The sequence below is a fragment of the Ambystoma mexicanum genome, chromosome 3p (genome assembly GCF_040938575.1).
Source record: "Ambystoma mexicanum isolate Mex_15411 chromosome 3p, UKY_AmexF1_1, whole genome shotgun sequence".
NCBI classification, from domain to species: domain Eukaryota; kingdom Metazoa; phylum Chordata; class Amphibia; order Caudata; family Ambystomatidae; genus Ambystoma; species Ambystoma mexicanum.
Genome location: NC_090925.1, coordinates 99,425,952 through 99,432,664, shown reverse-complemented (window position 1 = coordinate 99,432,664; position 6,713 = coordinate 99,425,952). Strand labels below are relative to the sequence as shown.

Sequence of the window (6,713 nt, the reverse complement as noted above, 5' to 3'; positions counted from 1 at the left end):
CGTTTCTCTTAGAGTTTTCGCTTTTGTTCTTTCCTCTGCCTGTACCTTGTTGTGTAAAGGGGGGAGATATGTTATGTTTGTGTTTTTCTTCCTTTGGTTTGGTGTGTATGTTTGAATGCCTGACAGAATGTTGGTATGGAATGTTATGAGTTAAGTGTCCCTGTAGGTTCCATAGAGTGTCAGTTGGGGCCTGAAGGTTAACAGATAGGGGGTCGGTGGATGTCTCCCAGCACATTTATTTATTTATGTATTCCTTATGTACTTATCGGCTATATCTTCCAACTTGTGAACCCAGTAAATCTTGTGTCCCTACAAGTGACTCGACGTACTCTTTTCACCCAAGCACACCTTCTATCATCTTGTCAGATATGCTTGTCTTCAGTCTTAGTTCACAATTTTTCAATATAAATGAAGGATATTTTTGGTCCCGAACTGAGCTCAGACAAAGTGTGACTACATGCCTTTCTATTGTGCCCCCTTCTGTCCCCCTAACGTGATACTTTACACAGTTAGAGCACGATTCTCTACCTTAAAAGACACTTTTAAAGAAATACATTTGAATTCCTGCATTTCTGCTTTTTTTTTCCTTCCACCTGTCATTCATATCCAGAGCCATCAGTACATATTTATATTTGCATTGAGCAGTGCATTTGCTTTACAGGGGAGGGATTAATATGTGCTTTTATACAATTTATTTGTAAAGTATCTATATGAACCCAATGTAGACACTCATTTTATGTTGGCACTACAATGATATTGTTGATTGGAAGCTTCTGTGCTTGGCCACACAACCCCAAAAATATAGCCTGCCCTCGGCCCTTGCTAACGTAATAGGAAAAGGAGTTTGCAAAATTACATTCAGTGACATTTTCACATTTATGACTGGATCCCTTCTTCACTAGGAATGTGATGTTATGTTGCTGTGATTTATAACGTGCACTGCTGGAATTATCATGGTCTACAGGCATTCGAGCGGATCTGAAAAGGAAGGAGGGGTGGGAGGGCTTAGTTAGTGGGATAGAGAGGGAAAGGGCTAGAGAGATTTGATGTGCTGTTGTTAGCTTTAGTTCGGAAAAAATAGTCAATGTGCGCTGTTTTCTTTTTAGTTGGTAACAGCTCAGTCATGTATGCTGTACGCTTGTGTGTGGGATGAGTTGTGTGGAATTGGTTAAATTTTATGTGGTGTGTTGTGTATAGTTGGGTGTTGCTGAGTGTTTGCATATTGTGGTGGTTTTAGGTTTCTGCGGTGGTAGATGAATGTGTGTTGTGTTGGGTGTTTGAGGGTGAGTATGCAGGATATTGGAGCGTTTTTTGTAAGGTTAGTTAGTGATGTTAGTAGTCTGTGCTATTCTATTCAAGGGTTATGTTGATCTGGCAGGGTTCATTAGGTTTTGGATATTTCTCTTGTGTTGTGTTTGTTGTTTCCCTTCCACCGTGTTTCCAGTTTATCTCAGTGAGTTAAAGAGACATACTTTTAGCAATTTTCAGAATGTTAGGTGGTCTTCTCCTGTTTTTATTTCCTTAGGAAGTGAATTCCAAAGTTTTAACCGGGATGCAGGAGAATCCTGATCCATCCAATTTCTGCTTTGAGTATTGTTTTGGTTCGAGGCAAATGTTGTTGCTGGACCTTAGTGTTTGGTTTGGAGATGGACATTTTTCTCTGTATGAATTCTGTTCATTGCCTGTGGATTGCTCTGTGTGTTTTGTAGAAGTGTTGGTGTGATGCATTCTCACTTAGTGGGTCTGAGGAGTAGTCTTACTGCTGTATTCTGTATTCGTTGTAGTTTTTTGGTGAGGTAGTCTGGCATTCTGAGATAGATGATGCTGGCCTAGTCTATCCTTGAAATGACAAGAGAGATGGCAGTGATTACGCTATGTGGGAAGGTGCGAAAGTTAGATTCCGTTTGTGTTTAGTTGGAAGAAGCACTTCTTTACTACTGCATTTACTTGCAGTTGATTAGTTAATTTGTTGTTAATATTAAAAGGTTTTAACCACTTTACAAAGTTCCATCAATTTCCCATTGTTGTAGGTCATGGAATGTGGTGGGGGTTTTCTACTGGTTGTGGGAGTGATCATGCTTTCTATTGGTAGTGTTGGGTGGAATTTAAGGTTTAGAAATCACCACTCCACACTGTAGTTTGCTGTAAAATAGTCAGATTGTCACCGGCCCCATATGCTGTGGCACCTTGCACAGACATGGAAAATGTCTGAGGTACATCTATCATATTATCACACAAGCAGTTTAAATCCACCAGTCTGAACAATCTTTATATAGAAAACAAAGTTGTGTTTGTTTCTGGGTTTGTATGTGGTGTTGATCTTGAGGGCGTAACTCCTCATGAACAGTGATTTCTGGCGTCATTAATTTTGCATGGAATATTCTTTATTTCAATGCCGAACTTAATGCAATTCTTTCTAGCTCGACAGGTCATCCCGTTCCCGAGATAATTAACTTTTACTTGGTTTTACAGCATTACGTTTTGTGGTGCACCAAGCGCCATCTACAGGTCATTTGTTGAAAGTGCTCATCATCGCGCTGTCCATGCTGAACTGCTCTTGTGTTTTTTTTGTTTTCCAATATGTTTTAAAAGTGAATGAGTGTGTCTTTCTTTTCATTGATTTCTTTTCCAATAAACTCAATACCTGTTGTTTTCACTAATTAATTGAACACCTCTGAATTCCATTCTCACATGAATATCATATTTTTTGCAGTGTGTGTTTAGCAGCGACAATGGCCACCCCTGCTAACTACACTGCAAATAATCAGAGTTAGCATACAAAGTTGATATTCATGTGAGAATTTAAATCGGAGATAAATGAAAATTTGGTGTTCAATTTTCTGTCTTGAGTCAATTGCAAATTGCTGTGGAATCATTACGGTTTCCCTCAACATAGTGAAGTCTTGGAGAGATTTTAGTGCAGCCAGAGCTATTGACTCTAACAGCAGAAGACGCTTCACTGATCTGTATGATGAAAAATTGACATTTATAAAAATGAACAAGCACTTCATTGTCCAAGGTATTTCATGTCAGTACCTATAGCCCGCTCCGATATTGACATTGATGTGTTAGCCAATACAGGCCAGACAATGAAAAGAGGAGCAACGTGCTTCATGAATTGTTAGGGAATTTAATACCTGTAGTGTTAACTGTGATGGAGAGATCTGGACCAGTTGTTGTCTTACATATGCAATTGAACGTTGTGCAGATGAAGTTTTCAAATCCTGATCAGACCACTTCTCAAACGATCTTGTGATCTTCTTCATGGCAAAGCCACCCTTTGGTTCTTTTATGCTTTCTCCATATGGTCATATGGCACAGCCACTCACTTAGATTTGCAGACTCTTTCACATGGTTAAGCCACCCACTAAGCTTCTCCAGCTCTTTCAAAGGGTGAAGCCACCCATTAATGTTTATAAGCACTTTCACATGTCATAGCCACCCACTCAGGTTATTAGGCCCTTTTGGAGGGCGAACCCCCCCCCCCCCACTCAGGTTATTGGGCTTGTTCACAGGGTGTAGACAGCCACTGAGGCCATTGGGCTATTTCACAGGGCACAGCAAAACAATGAGACTTTCAGCTCCTTTACAAGTTGAAGTCACCAATTAAGGTTCCTGGGGTCTTTTTCACAAATGCAGCCACCCATTAAGGTGCTCATGCTCTTTCATTGGATGCATCAGCTACTAAAGTATTCAAGTTCTCCCATACAGCATTTCTCAAAATTCTTCATTTCCCACAAATACCATTTCCCATTTCTCAGATGGGAGTGTCCCAGTGTGGACAGAATCACCCCAATGAATGCCTCATTCCTTTCCACTTTCACAACACCCTACTGAAGAGAAAGGTGATGGAGCTCCATACTCCTCAAAGGCTGCCCACCGTCAAGATGCAAATCACCCCCCCCCCACCCCCGTTTGTCTAATGGACTGCCAGCAATAAAGGCAGTAGATAATTACACGCCTCATTTTGTAATCTTGTCCTAAGATAAGTCGAGTGCTGCTGGTGCCCCCTGCAGGAGCAATACCCAGAAACCCTCATGTCAATTAGAAAACATGACTTGGTGGTGAATAGAATTTAGCCTTGGACATGTTGGATATGGTGATCAGAGATTGTGTGAGGCACACACGCTGATGTGCTTCCCATCATCATAAAATAAACGTGGGCACTAAATGCATCTGCAATGATTTGTCTGACACTGAACTTTTAAATAGGGTGGTAAATGAACTAGGCTCTCATTCAAAATATGCAGAAATAGGACCTGTCTTAACGCTGATAGCACAGCTGCTGAAGCATTGCTACTGTTTAAGAGGATGCCATGGCTACTCCCAATCATATAGTAAGGCAGTGTGCAACCCAAGCGAGTATAATGGCACAAAGTGTAAATTGTCAAGAGCCACACATTCTTTGATCTGGCCCACCGAATGAATGATGTAGTCAATTTGAGTATGTCTACAGGCACTAGCCCTTGTCTTAAATGAGCATTGTTTAAGGTACCTCACATAAATAAACGTCTTCACTACTTTCTGTTTTTCATGGTTGTAAAAACAAAAAACCCACCAGGCAACGATCGCCATCGTTCATTTAATTGTTTGTTGAAAATTGTTTATTAGACAGTTTTGTTTTCCCTTGTGAAAAATAGTGATTTGAAACACTGTTGCAACAATTATGCTTTCTACTGTTCTTCTAACCAAATATTCTGTTTCAATGTATTTTCTGTTCTAAAATGTGCAGTATATAAAAAACTAAATCTAACCTGCCTGCATAACCGGATGAATGAAAGAAGAACTCATCTGGATATTTCCTAATTTTGGGGTTTTCGATCTTCTGAAGATGCAAGTACCCCTTTTTGGTGCTTTTTTAATGATATACCTAGTAACCTGGGTGTGGAATCTTTTAATTATTGCTACAGTTTATTCAAACTCACAGCTGCTGACTCCAATGTATTTCTTTCTCACAAATGTGTCCTTCGTTGACATTTCTCTCACCACAGTCATATTCGCACCGATGCTGGACGGCTTCTTCCAGGAGGGCACATGGATTTCATTCACTCAATGCCTGACACAGATGCACTTTTTTTTGGCCATGATGGTAGTGGAATTTGACCTCCTCACAGTTATGGCTTATGATCGCTACATCGCCATCTGCCATCCACAACGTTACATGACTATTATGAATAACTCTGTGTGCATGAGGCTGGCTGTTGCATGCTGGGTAATGGGATTCATAGAACCAATTGGCCACACCATAGAAATGAGAGCCACACAATCAACCACTTCTTCTGTGATATAGCAGACCTGATGAAGCACTCATGCAGCAGCACTCTCACTATTGAATTACTGACCTACATCATGGGTACCTTGTTTACAATGAAGTCCTTTGTTTTAATCATCACATCTTACATCAACATCATCTCATCCATCCTGAAAATACAGTCTGTTACTGGACGTCGCAAGGCCTTCTCCACATGTGGCTCTCACCTGACTGTTGTTTTTGTTGTTTATGGGTCTATCTTTGCTACCTATTTGAGACCAGCATCAACATTTTCAGACAACAAGATATCTTCTTTGGCATATATTGCTATTGCCCCAGTTTGTAATCCTGTTATATACAGTCTAAAAAATACAGAGCTAAAAAAAGCTTTAAGAAAGAACAAGAATTCATCATAGTAGATAAGTGACATTTACTATATTTTAGTTTGTTGATTTTAAACCTAATTTACTATCAAATGAAACAATATTGAACATGTATTAGTCAATATTTTTTAGCGCAAACTATTTAAACACAAATGTATAAAACTTCTTTTTTGAATCATGGGTTAAAATTTGATTGTAAAATTGAGTTGCATGATCTATTTTGGTGCATACACTAGCATTTGGCAACTTCCATTTGAGACTAGAGTACATTTTACCAACTGTGAGAGATAAATGCACCCAACAGATACAAGAAAGAAAAACAAACTAACAAAAGCCACAACTACATAATGAATTACTGCTAAATTACGAAAATACATTAATGGGATAATTGTAGTATTTCAGATATTTTGTTAATGGATTCGTCTGCATTCATGACAAAAGTTCTTCAGCCATCTCTTAGAATATTCATGGACGTGTGAGATGTAAGATAAACGATGAATATACAATTCATGTGAGAATTATACAAATCATGCTTATTAGTTAACATGTTTGTTTTAATTTTTTATTACTTGTTTTTAATCAAAATGAAAGATTTTTACAAGAAAATAAATGTGTTGCTAGTTATTTGTTGCTGGTTATTTGCAGCAAGTCTCTTTTTTTTTGCTGTGGCGATAGTCCATTATGTCTTTTCTTCCGAAATCACGCGTTTCCACCATGCGTCTTCTTCGCGGAGCCAAGATTCAGAGAACAAAGGGTACAGATAGGCAAGTCTCAGCGATTTAGTTTCCGAGCAGGACGTTAACAGATGTCTTGCAGTCTCAGTTTGATTTTGGTCTATGCATAGTCTGCACCCCTTGAGTTTTGAAAGTGATCTTATCTCCAAAATGTCATTAGTTTGAAGGAGGTTAAGACGTGCTCTTATAACAATGTTCCTCAACGTCTTGTTGGGACATTTTCTAATATTTTCTGGGACTTGGTTACATTTTGTTGTCATCGGTGGAAGATGGCTTATCAGTTTGTTTTCTGTAGCGTTATCTTGGGTGTTGATCCAATCTGGGTCTTGGAGATGAGGTCTTTCT

General features: G+C 39.2%; 1 pseudogene; it reads left to right on the top strand.

Annotated features, from left to right (window-relative positions):
- Positions 1-5,116: 5,116 nt before the first annotated feature.
- On the top strand, positions 5,117-5,667 carry LOC138579789 (olfactory receptor 5V1-like; annotated as a pseudogene).
- The last annotated feature ends 1,046 nt before the right edge of the window (positions 5,668-6,713 follow it).